General features: G+C 40.4%; 1 protein-coding gene across 7 annotated transcripts in view; it reads right to left on the bottom strand.

The window, feature by feature from the left end:
- The window catches only part of cbfa2t2 (CBFA2/RUNX1 partner transcriptional co-repressor 2), a 62,783-nt gene that overhangs the window by 20,587 nt on the left and 24,369 nt on the right, over positions 1-17,827 (bottom strand). The window contains exon 3 of one of the 7 annotated variants that reach the window (XM_078947992.1): positions 13,376-13,461. The exons of 3 other annotated variants lie outside the window; for them this stretch is intronic. The gene's annotated coding sequence lies outside the window, so the exon portion shown is untranslated. Of the gene's footprint in view, positions 1-3,799; positions 4,269-13,375; positions 13,462-17,827 lie in introns of those variants that run through there. 3 more of the 7 variants (XM_078947993.1, XM_004068705.5, XM_011474919.4) reach the window with 3 other exon arrangements.

The raw sequence follows: 17,827 nt of genomic DNA, 5'->3' as shown, positions 1-17,827 counted from the left end.
AAACGCATGAATGCAGGCGTTTACATGGACTGTTCATTGGTAGCGGTCGCCCATGTTGTGTTATGTTATCACTGTTAACAGTATAGTACCTCTGAAAAAATGTAAAATATACTAAAATTATTTGAAAGACTGGAATTTGAACACAAGGAACACCCAGTGGTTACTTTGATAAGCTTCTTTTATTGGGACAGTGCAACCTGCGCACATTGGCAGGCGAAGAGTGACATAGCTGGGCGTGTGTGACGGTGTGTGTGTGTCTGCATGCTCGCCTAAAACGTCCTTTAGCCTCATTTATCAGGTGCAGGGTCTGTCGGCTGAGCGAGAACCGGGCATTTATCCCTCAAGGAGCACATGCACACCTGTGTAAAAGTCTGCCTGGGGCACATGTGCACACACATGCACACAAGCGAGAACAATGGCAAAAGACAAAAACAGAAAAACAAAAGACTGTCACTCTATCTTTCTGGAAGACAAAAGCTGTCGACACACTTGTCACCTCTAGGTAAGTACGTTTAAACCTGCGCTGCAGACGATCAGGAACCTTCTTAGATGCCAGCTTGATAGACATATAACTAATTAGGTTTTAGTATTTGAAAGCTTACTGCTGAAAATTTCAAATAAAGTTTAGATGATCTTAGTTTTAGTAGATAAAACGTAAGTAAAAGACACAAAAGTTTCTGAAAAAGACTCAAATTAAAACAGACCTGTTATAAATCAGGTGTGATCTGCTTTATTAGATTAGATCCAACCAGGCTGTACCATCATTCCAACAGAAATACTCTGACACTTGTAACTCCGCTAAAATGAGCAGAACCAACAGGTAAGCAGTGAAATACTTGGTGGGAACAACAGGAGCTTAACTTTTTAGGGATTTTTTTTTAATAAGAAATGAAGGTTAAAAATAAGTTAACATCTTTTTAATTAAATATTGTTTATTTTTTTCTCATCTATCACATCACATCACTTCTTAGTATTTTCTGCATGTCATAGTAGGTTTCTCTGCAAAAACACAACACTGAGAGCAGCAAGTCGCTAAGTGCTAGAGACAACACTAAATTGATGGACTGAAGAGGAAAGTAGATTCTGTTCTAAACAGCAGCACCACCGATTTTTTGTGAGGCGACGCAGACGAACTAATGCTACGTTCATGCCAGGCATGTGACACGCGTTCAATAATGTGCAGTTTTGATCGGGAGTTCAGCATGTTGAGTTCACACAGGACTGTCGCTCCCCTATGCTCGCGCATGTACCTACAGTTGGAAAAAGGCTTATTGTGAACAGTTGAAGCTGTGCAAATCATGCAAATCTCCAGGCTTTTTCTTTCACAGCTCTATTCTGATATATTAAACACTTGATGTCATAAAATTCCTCCATGACCAATGTTCAAATGGTTGGCATTTCTGTGAATTGAAAGGGACGCCATCATTACATCACTACAAAAGCTGAGTCCTGGATTGGTCAAAGTTCAACTGCTTTAACCTTCAACGGACATTCAATGGACGCGGGTTTTGTATGTAGAGCACGAAAACAGTCTTAAAAATGTGCACCGCGGACACCAGAGTTTTGAATGCAGAAACCCAAGACACGCCTTTAAGTGCGTTTACATTGACTTTTCATTGACATTGTGGGCTTGAACATGCATTGCCGATGGCGGAGTAAATGTAGCTTTAGAGGTCAAGAAATCAATGAGTTTCATTTAAATCAATGAGGAAAACCCAGACAGCTCTGTGTGTCTGCAGCGATACTTGTGTTACATTTATCCCACCTAAGACAAAGCTTTTCTCTACTCAGTCAACACAACATCTCTTGCTTCCTTTGTCTTGTGTGCCACCTTGAGTTTAATTACAGCTTCAGAACACACACAACAGTGTTGTCACTTCTCTAAAGAAGGTAAACAATGATGAGACACTGAGTGGCCCCTGTCAAGTCTGTCGAATGTTGTGACATAACTTATACAATGAATTCTTGTTTTAGCAAGCTACCCATTTACATTTCAGAGGCTTTCAGCCATTTTCTTTAGATCCTCAATGATCAAAAGAGTCAAAATGTCATATAAAGGGTTTAAATCCCTCCATGACATCCTTTTCTAGATCTGTATAGATACTGGGTGCTGTTCTATGAGTCCAAGAGATGCTCTTCATGATAAACATTAAAGGTGCCACAAGGTAAGTGCTTTCTGTTGGCCCAGCAGGAAAAGACACACCAACATCCAAGAGTGCGCACACTGGAGTACACAGGCTCTTACCGAACCCTTGGGGCCAGATATCACTGCCCTTGCCACTGGAACTAATAGAGCACTTCCTGCAGCAATCTCTACAAGGCAGCTGCTCTGTTCTGTGTGTACACGTTGAAAGGGTTTGTGTGTGTGTGTGTGAGGGGGGGTATTTTGTGATAAACTCTTCAGAGAATGTGAGCAAGGGTCACTGCGGTCTGATTCTGTATTTATTGCGACTCTTTCAGCAGAGAAGCTCAAAGCTGGGCTTGAGATCAGAAAGGGCTGCAGAAAGAAACCTTGTCGGCTCAGCAGACACTCTGTCTGCAAGACACGTGGTCCACACATGGAAACACACTTGCTTTCTAAACTCAAACATGCACTTATCGAGTTTTTGATCAGAAACTTCAAAGCTGCACCAAAAACTCCTACTGCCCTCTGTGATATAATTAAATCTTGTTTACTCGTTTTTCTTTTTCCTTCCAGGAATGGGAATATCCCCCGAAAAACAAAAACCGAAACGTGCTGAATCACAGATACACAACTCAGACTCTGTTCTCTGGAGTGTGACACAGTCCAGCAGACCAGGACGGGGTCTCTGCTTTGAGACTGTGCAGTCGACAATCAGTCGCTCTCTATCTCCCTGATGAGCTGGTCTGGCCTGGTGTGACAATGGCCAGGTCTCTCCTCTGTTTCCCCCATGACACATCTCTTTCTGAATTGTGCCCAACATCTCTTGCAGACAAGTCAACAAGGCTTTTTCCATGGAGTGGACGTCAAAATACCCGGCTAAAAAAAACAACAACAAAAAAACAACAGTGGCACCATAGCACTGGGATCCCATTAATGTGTAACAAGTAGACGCAGCGTGAAAGACAGACGCAGCAGTTTCCCTCCTCTTTCCATATGTCTGGAACAGCACAGCAGATGCTCACGTCTTCTTTCCCTACTTTCTTCTGCTCTGGCTGCCATGTGGAAAAACGGATTACTTCTGCGAGAGACTGACAGCTGAGAAATAACTCACAAGGTGCATCAAGAAGATGCTACTTTTGTTGATGTAGGGATAGGAAGAAAATGCAGATAGGATTGAGGCTTATGAGGAAAAATTAACATTTTGGGGGGAAATTTAGCTGTAAATGAATGTAAAATATCTAGAACATCCCAAAAGAACAGACTTTTTAAAATATTATATACATACATACATAAATAAATAAAAGGCAGGTGAAAGCTTGCAAAAATGCTATCCTGGTATGTGTTGTTTTCAAAATGTAACCATGAAAAAAAAAGATTTCTTCAAAAAAAGTGGGATTTTTTTGACCATATGGCAGGAGGAGTATCTGTACGCATGTTGGAAAAGTCTCCCTTCTACCTTAGCCGACAAGGATGAAGAGATAAAGAAGAGAGGATGAGGCACCATCTGTACAGTACTGAGCGGCTCTGGGAATTAGGATGGAACTAACACATGGACACACACTAGTGCACACACCGTGCGTTACAGACACTTTCACCTTCCATCTCGGAGCAAGAACCGAAACACTTGCCGAAATCTCCCAGCACAAACAAGCCGTCGGACCCACAAGCTCCTACCTTTGGCTCTAGCAGAGTCCACTCTTGGATGAAGTCGGCTCTAGCAGTGGGGTTTTGCCTTCCTTTCCTCTGCTTTTTGTTGCTTTTTTTTCCCTCTATGACTTCGTGCCTTCATATGTCTGGCATGTGTTTGCATTCCCACATATGTGAGCTCCAGTGTGGCCAAGGCTAGAGCCAGAGGCACAGATGGCACCCAGATGGAGACAGATAACTGAGCAGACCAGCAAACTCCACAGCACACACAGACACACACACATGCGCTCTTACTTACTTTCCTCCTATCTTTCCTGTTTGTTGGTTTCTCCTCATGTGATGCTTTCCCTGTCACTCTCACTATCTGTGCAGTCTGTCCTCCTGCTCGCGCCTGTCCTGCTTCCAGCGTCCTCCCTCAAGCTGGCTTTCTGGAGTTCTGAGCTGTCCCACCCTCTCAGTCTTTCTCCTTTAGACCAAGCTCCTCCCTTCTGTTCCCACACACTGCACTCTCTTCTGTTTTTATGGGAGGAGCTCTCTCTCTAGCAATGTCACAACGACCCCCCCCCCCCTCCTCCTCCTCCTTCAATTCCCTGAACCACCACCCACTCCCCATCATGGATTCTGGCCAATCGTGAGCTGACTAGCCCTATTCAACCTACAAACCTACATTCACCGGCAATGGACCCTACAATTAACATAACTAATTGCTTTGGCACCTTAAAGCCGAAAAGAGGCTGTGCTGGAGAGACAAGCACGCGTGTGTGCATCTGCGCATATGTGGCGGCAGTGTGTGTGTGTGTGGAAGGGGGGGGCTGCTCCATACCCCCCTCCAACCACAACCACCCCTACGAAAGGACTTTTCCTTCAAAATGTTTTTATACTAAACACCCCACCTCTTTTGAGAGGCTCCTTTCATTCAAGCCAGCCTTTGTCTCAAACAACAAATGGGGGGTGGGGGGGGGGGCACTTGAGGAGCATGAATGAGTTTTTTCCTTTTTTTCTTCTGCATTTGTCTTTTGCATTCTTATCCCCTGTGCTCCACCTTAGCTAAGTTAAACTTAAATCACTCTCTGATTTATGCCCACAGTCTGATCACAAGCGGCAGGGACGCTGCAGATTAAGATAATGGTGCCGGCCTGCAACTGGGGGGCTTGTGAGTTTAATGGACTCCTGCCCTTTTATTTCGTCCTCGTCTCAAGGAAAGCGCAGACTGACCTACTGAATCCATTAGAAGCACTAGGTAACTAAGACATTCATCTTTTGTTAATAAGGCAGTGGAACAAAAACCTGTGAATTCTCAGACAAGCAGCTCTGGAACCGAACTAGCATTTGTTGTCAGATAAGTGCAAATAGTTCATTAGCAGAGAGTATTGTGACTTTCCTTCAGCAAATACTATTAAAAAGAGGCAGAGCATCTGCTCTTGTTTACACCCCCAAGGCACACCAACATATAAAAAAAACAATATTTATTACAAAATGAAAATCGAGTTTTCATATTGTCATTATCTTTTTTTTTTAATAAGTATCCACAATAACCACAGTCTCCTTCTATCTGTCTATTCATGGTACATCTGGTCAGCCAGCAGGCTCCCAGGCAGGGCCAGGTGTTTCAGAGGATGAAAAGAAGGAGAGGGTTGAAATGATGGAGAAACGCAGAAGGCCGAGCAATCTGCAGTTGCATGTGGTGACCAACATGTGAAAACCAACTTAGAAAGGTGGTAAGCAAGCCGTGTTCACAAGCAAAACCTCCTGGCTTAGCAGATTTGCAATAAGGCTACAGGCAAAAAAAAAAAAAAAAAGTCCAGATATAATCTAAAAGGGCTGACAGATGCCACAGAGAATTGACACGGCTCATGGTGGGAAAACCGAGCGTGCAATTAAACACAAGTCCTTTCTATGCACATGTAGGGCCTTCTTCTTTCAATGTTTTGATGCTTGATTAAGCGACAGAGTGTACATACCGCCTGTGTTTAGAACTGATTTGCTACATAAAGTGGCAAAGCTTCAGTCATGTGCGCCCGTACGGTTGACCCATACAGCCACATCGAGGGAGGTCATGAAAATGGAACATACTGCACACACTTATGACGTACAGGGTATGCTGTCGTACAGTAACCTAACATCGCACTCGTTAGTCGTTAGTAAGGTCCGAGTGCGGGCTCCTTACTAACCATGCGTGAATGCCGCACATATACAGGGTTTGCAAGTGATACGCAAGTGTCTTTAGGAAGCCCGTAGGATGGTCACTTTGCTAGTTTCCTAAATTCTAACAGTTAGGCTGTGCAGGAAGTCCACAAGGGGTGCGCCCAGCACTAACAGGCTCCTTGTGCATTCCGCAGAAATTGGGGGGGTTATACAAATCAAAAGCCGTTAAGTCACCCACTTCACTCTAACTTACCCTTGAATGTTATATAAGTATTTGCTAAGACCCGTCACCTGCAGTATGCCTGTAGAAAAAAATGTCCACAAACATTTTTACTTTAAAGTCTACAACCTTTAAGAAGATGAACAACCATCCTCTTTAGTAAGTTTAGTTATTTACCGCCTTAGTTTCGCACAGGCAGCTACACATTGGCATTCTTTGTGCTTGTTGCTTTACAATCTATGGGTGTGTTCAGACTGGACACATTGGGTCCGCTAAAAGTGAACCAAAGTTTGTTTCCCCCAATAAACACATTTTCAGTCTGGACCCTGGTCTGGCACCAGGAACCGCTCTCGGACCCATCTTTGGAGGTGGTCTTGGTTCATTTCCCATCAGAATGAGCTTCAGTTTACTCTGAGATTGCTCAGCCTCAATACAATCCGTTCCAGGAGCGGAGCAACTGGACCAAAACGGCCACCGTAGCCGACGTAAACAGAGAGGGAATGTAGCAACAAATGAGCCGCAGACAAATGTAAAACAACGATTGTCGTGTTATCAAAAGAAGTCCAACTGTTTCTTTGTTAGAACATTTTTTTAACACAGCTGAAAACGTGTTTTACATGTGTCTCGTTTAATGGCAAGCACCCGGCACTGGTATGACGTTATCCGAAAAGTTACCTTGTAGTGTCCTTAACAGAATAGTCCTAAAATAATTCCATAACACAACAACAATGAGACACAGCAACTTATTGAAATGTAATCAGATGAATTGATGGGGTTGAAGTTCCTGCCTCGCCTCATCGATCCGATCCCTGTCCGCACAATCCACCACGAATATCAAGCCCTGGGTGCCCGTGTAGTAGTGCCGCCATAGAGGGCGAATTTTATCTTGGCCTCCGACGTCCCACACGTTGAACTTGACATTCTTGTAGGTGACCGTTTCCACGTTGAAGCCTACTGTAGGGATTGTGGTCACGGACTGTCCAAGTTTTAGCTTGTATAGGATTGTTGTCTTTCCTGCAGCATCAAGTCCAAGCATCAATATTCTCATCTCCTTGTTGCCGAAGATTTTAGAGAGCATTTTCCCCATCTTGACCTTTTGTGCATAAATACTTTGTTGCTAAGAAAAAAGGCTTCTGACACTGTTGGGGCTTATATACGGGCACAAAGTGGCTAAACTGTAGAACGCATCATTAATACGTAGGGTTTAAAATTAAAAATACACACTTAACAGACAAAAGTTGTTGACGTTGTACTAGTAGGAAGTCTGTCCAAGAGTATAGGAGATCGTTCTGCTCAAAGTACAAGGTTTTTCGGCCCTACCCAAAACATCACACTAAGATCATGAATTCAGGCTCATCAAAACAATTTTTAACGTGATACAATTTGCTTCTCACTGTTTTACCAACAATCTATAAGTCATAAACACTTATCAGCTTACCTTCTTAGCCGTCTTCTTGCCAGTAATCCTCCTGCAGACTGACGTTGATACAGGCGTGTGCGAAATATAAAGTTTGAATGAACTAAAAGCACAAGACCTGAATAATTTGTGCCGCTAGTGGCTTTGCCCAAACCCTCGTAATTCCTCCACCAACGAGTGAAGAGATCTTTAGTCACATGGTTTTGTTTACAAGCTTTAGTCTGGAACAGGAAAGTCTGCCTGACGGCAGTCTGAATACAGACCAAACGCAAGGTTCAGGACTCGATCCAGACCAAATTAAGCAGACCTGGTCGGGAACAAATGATTTTTCCAGTCTGAATACACGCTAAAATTTAAGATTGCCCTCCCTGTAGGTTCTGTATATAAAAAAAAAATTGCAACAAGCGATCAATGCGCAAGAACTCCAACTAACACCCCTGCTGGCTTTGTAATCATAACCCATTGAAATGAATTCAACTGGGTTTTTCCACATATGGTTGAAATCAGTTGGAACAGAGCTGAACAAATCTGTGTACAATATCTGGGCGTCTGCTTTGCCTTTAAAACACCTGAATGTATTTCACAGACTGGTTTTCATGTTTAACTGCTACCGGTTACATCAAGAAAAAGTTCTCGTCCGTTAAAATACACAAGTGGTTTTAGACTCAGCTCACCATGACACCCTGGTTATTCTCTTATTAACAGTAACTTTGTAAAAGATGAACTAGTAGGTGTAAAAATAAGATGAACTGTTTTCTCACATTGTCTTACAACAGATATATTCATGGTTTTCTTTTGCTTTAACAAGCCTGAAACAGCTGTTAGCCATTGAGAGCATGTGTGATAGGTGAGTAGTATGAGAGCTACAGAACAAGAAAGTATGCAGCATCTGGTTCTGTTCACACGTCCTTTAGCCGAATTTCTACTTTAAGGAAATGTAAACAGATATTTTTTTAATGGATAAAACAGAAGATGGCATGAGTGAAGAAGGAAACGAAACATCATTTTTACTAAGAAAGTTGAAAAATTACAGCTAAGAAGGAATACGAGAAGGATTTCAGTTAAGGAAAAGACAGGAAATTATAGCTGTAGAATGTTTCAGTACATTTTTTCACTACTTACACTATAGTATCTCCTGATAAACAACAGTAAGTATTTTCTTCTTGAACACTGTTTAAACCTGACAACTTGTAAAACCAAGTCAATATTACGCTGTTTACAGTAGCTGTTCCACAAATTTTGAGAGATACACCCCAAAGACTGTTTACATTATCATCAGAGGCATGTTGTTTAAAATCTAATACATCCATTTTTTGAGCAGATTATCTACACAAGGATTTTTTAAGTTATAAAAGTTAACTGTTACTGAAACTTTGCACACCTGTTTCATTGAGGATGCCATTCAAAATTATTCAGCACTTTAATAAAGCTTGATTGTTTTTAACAGGCTTGTAAGTAAGGTGGAATAACATGGGTGCTACTGAGGATCAAAGTAGTGCAAATGAAAAGGTGTTGACACTTTAAACACTAGTAAAAAAAAAAGAAAAAAAAGAAAAGTGGTCCTTGTGAATAATCATAGTATCTCTAGGTTTTCCCAAGAGGAAAAGCCAGTCATCATCTGGCTTAAGAGTAATAACCCCAAAAACAATTTGGGTAAGTATACTTTAAACTAGTCATTTAGGTCTGGACATACAAGGGATAGATTTGATGACAAATGACTGATTGTATGGTAAATTATTTTCATGATAACACATATACTACCATCGTTTTTAGACATTAATGGTTTGTATACTATGGTTCGGGTGAATACTCAATTCTGATTGGCTGCTGGGTGTGGATTAAAAAGTGAGACGTTCTGGTCACATAGCTTCAGCATATACATCACTTTCCTTTGCCGCTGCAGTCGAGGTCAGCGCTGGCTCTGCCGCCAATGTTATGTTAGTGTGACAACGTTACAAATAGTCCACTTTTTGTGAAAAAAGCGCTCTAAACCAAAAAAATAACAACATTACAGTACTAGTACTAATTTATTTCTTTTGTAAGTGACCATGGTATAAGCAGGATAATGGCCTTCGGAGTGTGCATTATCAGAAATGAACGATTTGGATCGGACTGTTCAGGGTTTCACTGTCTGTTAATTTCTGATGATACACACTTTGTCTGCAATTATCCCTCACATGAGCCAAAATTTGAATAGGCAGAGAATTTATTAAAAATTATTTAATTCTTCTTTGTCTTTGTTTATGCCATTAGTCTTAAATTTGACTGCCAACCTAGAGGCTTCTGGACAAGCTGCCCCTATGGATCAATTGGGTTTGACAAAATATACAACAGGGCAAAAAGCCTTTGTCAGTCACTGATTCTGCTATTGTCCCATGATGAGAGAATTCTGTAATGTTCAACATAGATAAAGTTCTAGTTTGAGTAACACAATGAGAAAAAATGAATTTAGGCAAACATATTGTGTAAAGGTGCAGAAAATGTTTATTTTGCATCAACAAGAACTTTTACTCCTTTAAGAAGCTCTTCTTTCCTCCACTCGATGTCTGTATTAATGGCACCTTTTTAAACTGATTGAACTCAACTTAAAAACACTCCTGTCCACAGCCCTAAACAGCCAGATTATAACCTCTCCACCATGACCAAGAGCACAAGGGATTTTGAAAATGGTGAAGAAAAGCCCAGCTACACGGGGAAACTGGTCAATGACCTGAAGAGAGCTGGGAACACAGTAAAAAAGGTTACTATTAGTAATACACTGCATCGTCATGGACTCAAACTCTGCAGTGCTCCAAAGGTCCCCCTTGCTTAAACTAGCACATGTCTAGACATGTCTAACGTTTACCAAAGACCATCTGGACGATCCAGAGAAAAACTGGGAGAACATCATGTGGTCAGAGACCAAAATGGATCTCTTTGGAATACAAACATCTTGCAGTGTTTTGAAAGGGAAGGAGGGGCGGAACCTTTTAGTCTGCTTTTTTGCTAAATGGACAGGATAATTGGTCTGTATTAAGGTAAAAAATGCACAAAAACGTCCTTCCATCACTAAAAGCACTAATGATGAAACATGGCTGGATCTTCCATCATGACAACATATCAAGTATATATTCACGTTAAAATTCCGTAATTGATGCACGTATAACATGAATTGCACAAGACTTTTTCCGTGGTTTAAGCGGGGTTCATCCGTGATACATCTTATGTATAATCTCGAAATATTACCCAGTGAAGACAATGCAAAGGAAGAACATAATGGATGTCGGAAATAATGAGAAAGTTAAAATGTTCTAATCCTAAAAAAACAAGCATTGCCTGTTTACTTTTTCATGTTTTTTATGGTCAGCACTCATTTTGAACAATATTTCCACAAAATAGCAGTCGTAACTATGGATAACTTGCTTTTAAAACTGTAAATCAAAAGCAAAAACACACTAATAAAATGTGACTTAATTCAGTAGTCTCACTAGTTTCAGTAGCCCAAATTGAAAAAGAATAAGGAAAGGAGTCCATATCTGTCGCTGCTACTTTCCCAACCAAGAGCATCATTACATCCTACTCTTTATCTATTTTACCAGCATTTTCTCCCTCCCTCTCGCCTTCTCCATTTGCCTCTATTTTACCATTGTTCCAACTCTAAATGTTTGCTAATCTGATGCAGAAACAGATTTCCCTGTCAGATCTTGCAAGGTCTGAATTTCCATTACGTCCTCAACAGGACATTTATCTAATGGGAACACGTCATTTTCATGATACGCGTCTGCTTATGGGACAGTTTACTGTAAAGTAAAGACACAAATGTCAGAGATCAAATATGATGCTTCCCTGTAGTAATCAAACTAAGAGCAATTTTTCTCTCCTTAGACGGGGTCAGATAAATAATGTCATGTAAACAAAAAACAGATAGTGTAAATCTCCTGTTTACTGTATGCGTTGGTTCTGGAAAGAGTAAATTAGAGAGTATTGAAGGATGACAAAGTTCCCAAAAGATCCCAACTAGAAGCACGTATCGCACCAAGTCAATAGGCTCTATTTGTATGCTTTTATATTGTAGCAAACATTGAAACAATCTGTTCTTTTTCCTCCCCTTTTTGTTCTGTCCCTCCGGTATTTTGCGATTTCCAATTCCCGCCGCTTTTTCTCAAAACTGCAACTTTGACCAATCACCACAACTATTGCCAAAAGCTCTTATTTTGAAGGAGTTCCACCATCAAACGGTTTCTGCCAAACAAAGGGTAGAGGCTCAAACATAGATGTTGTCAATCTAACCAGTCAAACACATCCCTACTTCCATGTGCAGACACGGTTAAAAAAAAGACTTCCAGTTCCTATGAAAAACCACAGCTAAAGATTGTACTGAACAGTGTAGGCCAATTCTAACAGGTTCATATGTTGGGGAAGTAAAAGCTGCATAAAATAAAGAACCTCTGACACTTGGGTCTGTTCGTCATCACGGGGCACCTTTTAATTATCAATCACTACTGTAAGGGTGTTAGAGATAGCTAACCACTTATCTTGAGCCTCGTTTCCGCTGAGCGGTACGGTCCGGTCTCATTTAGAATAGTCCAGGCAATTCAAGTGAGCGTTTCCACTTAATGTTAGTCTGTCAGGGCCCATGCAGAACGAAGCTAACAACAACAACAATGGAGGTCACCCAGCAGCTTATTTTTCCGTTCGACTTCTGGTACTTCGTATAAACAAAGCATTTATTGTTGTTTGAGAGAAGATTGCAGGGGAATACAGCTGCTTTCTTGGCACTTTGTTTTGTCATAATGACCTTCACCCAACCAATGGGTTTTAACAGTAGCTCCGCCCCAACAGGTCTGTTCCATTTTTCTATGGACCAACAACCAACGAGGGCCCAAAAAATAGTACGATTCAGCCCAGTTTAATGGGTCCATTTTATAATATTACCGGACTGGACCGTACCACTCAGTGAAAACGAGACATTACCACGCTACCATAACTGTCATGGAACAGAAGAAAGCGAATATGGAAAAGTCAAGTTTGGAGCCTGTATACCTTCGCTTTCTTTATGAAAGCGAAGGTATACAGGTTTTTTCTTCTTGCAATGTTGTGTTGGAACAAAAAAAAAGTCAACAATTGATGGGCATTTTCAACCACGAAACATACAGTCTAGAACGTCATCTAAAAAGTATGCAACCATGTGAGAGATGTAGGTTTTACAGAAACCTTAAGGTACTTTTGGTGAAATATGAGATCATTTAATGTTATAAAGAAAGGACAAAATTATTTTTTTACTTTACTGAAACAACTTGATACAAGACCTTATGATTCGTTGAGTAAGATTTGTTAACAAAAGCACTAAATGTACAATTATCATGTAGTCAAATTTTATTAGCAAGATACAAGTGTTTCATCCAACGGATCTTTCTAGCAGAAACAGCTGTGTTTTAAATTACTAATTTTAATTCAGCCTTCTAGCGTTAAGATGTAATGATGAAGTAATGAAATTGTCGAATTGAAAAATTGTCGAAACAGAATTAAGGCAAGATGGGCAAGACACACATCTAACTAAAAATGTGAAGAAGAAGAAAAATCTGAAAATAAATATGTTTTTTTTTAAAGTCATATGTTGATTTAAACATAAGATAATTAAACCTCATTGTGAAAACCTCTTTCTCTGTAGTTATAACTTAACTTCTCAACACTTATATGTTGGTCGTGTTTGTGTAAAATTTCCAAAGCCTGCAGTTATTTGTTGAAGTTGTAGAGTTGCTCTTGCACAAACATGAATAGAAACGTTACCTTTATTTTAAAATAGTTAACAGTTTTATAAGTTATTTTATTAATATTATACCTTTCCTGACCTTGCGACAGACTGGCGACCTGTTTACGGTGTCCCCTGCCTTCGCCCGTAAGTGGGCGGGATAGCCTCCGGGAGCCCTGTGACCCCGAAAGGGAACAAACGGAAGAAGATGAATGAATGAAGAAATGAATGAATGAACAAATACCTTTCCTGTGTAGTTACATCAATGGGACTTAGACCCATCCACCCATTTCTTTAACCTGCTCAATCCCTTTTAGGATTACGGAGTTGCTGGAGCCTGTCCTAGCTGCTATTAGGCGACTGTACACATGCACATCATAGTGACACTTTAGAGTACCCGATTGATTTTTTGATAGGGTGGCATGGTGGAACAGTGGTTAGCGCTCTTGCCTCCTAGCAAGAAGTTCCTGTTTCAAATCCTGACAGGGACCTTTGTATGTGGAGTTTGTATGTTCTCCCCGCGCATGTGTGTTTTTTTTTACAGCCACTCCTGCTTGCTCGGAGGCAAGAGCGCTATCGACTGTACTACCATGCCGCCATATCAATAAATCAATGAAAAAATCCTCAGGCTGCCTCAGCCAAGCCAACATAGGGCTTTAAGATTATTTCAAAAGAAACAAAAAAAATGGACCAAATCGGGCACAGTTAGCAATGAGATTTTGTTAGACAAACAACAGAATCCATTTGAAATAAATAGATAAACACACTTTAGCAACAAAATAAATATATTTACATCCTTTGCATAAAATCAATATTAACTAGTCTGACAATAAACATGACAATGAACTAAAAAAAAGGCTGGAATGGAGTATATGAACATGAGCATGTCATGTGAGTGAGCATCCCTTTTGCTGGTTCTCAGAGCGCAGGTTTTTAGACAAATGCCCAGAGATGCATGAATGGATCAAAATACAGCTTTGGGGTTTGTTTGTTTTTGTGGGAAATGAACATTATAATAAACCTAAAAGCTACAAAATTGATTTTGCATGATATAGGCCTTTTAAAATCAACTTTTTAAGGAACGTTATTGCATCGCAGGCAGAACACAGGGAAAACCCACACTCGCAAAGTCCTAAACCTTTTTTTTTTGTCTGTTTTATTATGTCTGCATGCACAGCTCAGTTAAGCTTGCCCAGGTTATTTAATGAGACAGCTGTTCCTTTTTCTATAAACACGCATGAAAGGATAAATGATCTGAGTGAAGCAAATTAGACACTACTGTGACAGGTGGTGACATCTCCCTTCTTTTAGTGTGTTAGACTGATAAATCCTTTCTGATCATTTAATGTCGCCTGTCAGAACCACTGCCTAGAAACTGGCAGTTTTAGACTGCAGATTAGTTACTATTTAAGATTTCTTCTTTTTCTATGTTGCAGACAGTTTTCTTTAACAACCACGATGCAGGAAATGTCTTATGAATTTTTCCCTTTAAATGTTTTCATGCACTCTATGTTCAAAATAAAAGAAACATATTTTTGGCAAAGTATTATTTTACATATTATTTTCAGACAAATTTCAGTAACTTCACATTAGTAAAGTGGCAGGAGATATTTTTTTTCAAAGAACAAATCTAGTATCATTGGAGGTAATAATCTTTGTCTCATTTGCACTCTGATGCATAATAATATATCATAATGTTTTGTTATTATTTGATGTAATTTACAGTATTCCTTCAAAATGATAAATGGGAATGTTTAGCCTCCCATTTCAGGGACATGCCAGAACTCTTTACAAAAAAGATCAAGTTCCACTCCAACTATACTATTTTTCTAGTTTAAAACCATTCCGTGAACTTTTAATTATGATTATGCAGTTTTTAGCTCTTGTTGTTTCCATGACAAACCTGTTTTTTGAATTTTCGACATGTACATTCTTCTTATGAAAGAGAGCAAATGTAAAAAAGAATCATTTGCATTTTGAAGTATTTTTCCTTCTAAATTGCTGTCAATCAAACTGTCGCAAAGACGCTCGGTTTGAATTAATGAGCTGTTGTGATGTCACAACGGCCCAGCAGCAACATGAGCATTGCACAAGCTCCCTGATCTGCCCCGTCCAGCGTGAACAAGCTCAGGTGTGGCAGAAGAGAGGAGGACATATTACTGCATTGCCCGCACGCATTTTAAGAGAGTAAAAGCCTAAATTCTGAATTTAGTTGTTGGCCGCTCATACTAAACATACTCGATATGGTTTAGCCCCCCCCCCCCCCCCACACACACACACACATACACACACACTATGTGTCGAGCTCTTCACTCATGCAAGACACAGCTTGCAGAAAAGGTGGATCGAGGGCGGAGCTACTCAGCTCAGCACCAATGGCCACGCCCATGTATAAAAGATTATAGACACAGAGGACATGTTGTGGGATTTTGATTAAAAACCCAATAATCATAATTTAAACACCACTAATATTGGTATAAAAAACGCATGCTACATCAAAGCTATGCAGCCGTATAGTTTTGAGCCAGATGCCAGCTCAGACAAAGAAAATTAAGACATTCATGGATTTGTTTATCTGCAAGTAAACACATCTGAATTGGACTGGAGGAGGGAGACTTAGTCCCACCCATCGCAATTGCTGTGTCACAAACCTGATCTTTTTTTTATCTGCCATATGTTATATGTTCAGCACGTTTGAAATAAAAAAACAAAACAGAAACCCAGTATTAATACTAAATTCCTTATTTTATATCCTCCATCATGAGAAAACTGCTACAAGAACATGTTAAAAACAACAAGTTTTATTGGAGTGGGTCTTTGAAGGGTCTATATGATGCTTTTTTGGAACCTTTTATAGTAAACATTATCCATGTACATGATAATATATTACTTTTGGCACACAAAATAATTATTTTTTTATTGAATATTAGTTATTAACTATTCTCCAAGCCGTAAGCAAGTTGACTGAATCTCTGAGGCACTGGCTTTCGCTCCATGTGGGTTCCGCTCATTTCATGACGTCAACTTAGAGCCGGCCTTGGCAACGGGTCTGCGTCTCGCTCACGAAGACAAGCAACATCCGAACTTTTGTATAATACATATAGAAAATGAAAGCATTTTTGCTGATCACTGCTAGCGGATGTGTGTGTTAGCCTGGAGAGGGTGCTGGCAGGGCAGACTCTAACTGAAAGGGGCTGTTCTTCACTTTTTGATGCCACAATGTGAGAACCTGCTTGTTTTTGTGGGGGCTGGTTCTCATAGAGCAGGTTTTTTTTAGAGGAAAGCCCAGGAATGTGTGAATGGATCAAAAATACCACTTTGGAGTTGTTTTTTGGTGAGAAATTAACATTAAAACACACTTAAAAGCTCCAAAAATGGATTTTGCGTGATATAGGCCCTTTAAGTTGGGATCAGCAGTCACAAGAACATCAGACTAAATGGTCCATTTAACAATTCCCTTTATGGTGAATGAAACTTGAAAAAAGTTGTCATGTATTTTAGCCCTACTAGTATGTACCAAACAATAACATGACACAATTCCAGCTAAATCAAAATTTGAAATAAATTGGCGTACACATGTGTGTAGCGCTTTTCTGCCTTGATTTCAGCCCATAGTGCTTTACAGTCACAAGTGCTATTGACTCATGCACACAGCTTTACACACTGATGGTGGCAGATCTGCCATGTAAAGCTAAGCAGACCATCTGGAGCAATGTAGAGTTCAGTGTCTAGCCCAAGCACACTTCAACATATGAACAGGCACGATGGGAATCAAACCTATGATCCTCTGTTTAGAGGTTGGCCGCCCTACTTCTGTGCAATTGCCTGTAAATTTTACAGTTATTGCATAGTCAGAATGTTTAAATCCTTCTTGTTAAAATGGAATCCCATGGATCCCATGCATCTGATTCAGATGTCTTCTGTCCTGTATGCTTTAATTTTTGGACAAACCTTTGGTTTTCTTTTGGTTTTTGACGCTTCAAGTTGCTAAAAAGTCAAACTGTTAATGTGCTACACTTTTATTGTGCATCCAACAGAAAGCCTTTTAAAGGTTTTGCTCCAGAGTTACACTTAGAAACTCTTTCTAAAGACATTTAAAACAAAAGAGCTGATGGTAACAAGCTGCAATAGCTCCTTGATACAAAACAACCAATGACTGGTAATGTACCCCCTCCTGACATCCCACAAGCCTAAACCCGCCTCTTTCTTGACACTCTACCAATCCGCCCTCTTCTCAATTTCTTACCACTTAAACGCTATTGTGCCCTCTCCTTCAGTCATCCCCAAATCAACCATAACAAATAAGTCCCGTATTTTCGTCCCTGCTCTCATTCTTCCTCCCCCTCTTTTCTCCCTAGTTGTCGGTCTCTCACTCTCTCCTTCCCTCCTTCACTTGGTGCCGATGAAAGGCAGGCATTGAGCCGGCAGTGGCATTCCAAAACCTCAGGCCTCGGCTCCAGTGTGTCTGGCTATTCAACACTGCTGGGAGCCATTAGTTTAAGTAAAGCCTGACCCGCCTACTCACCCATCTCACCCATCAGA

The sequence above is a fragment of the Oryzias latipes genome, chromosome 5 (genome assembly GCF_053564925.1).
Source record: "Oryzias latipes strain Hd-rR chromosome 5, Olatipes_Hd-rR_3.1".
In the NCBI taxonomy this organism is placed as follows: domain Eukaryota; kingdom Metazoa; phylum Chordata; class Actinopteri; order Beloniformes; family Adrianichthyidae; genus Oryzias; species Oryzias latipes.
Note: the sequence above shows the minus strand (reverse complement) of the source record. Positions and strands in the feature narration are given on the sequence as shown.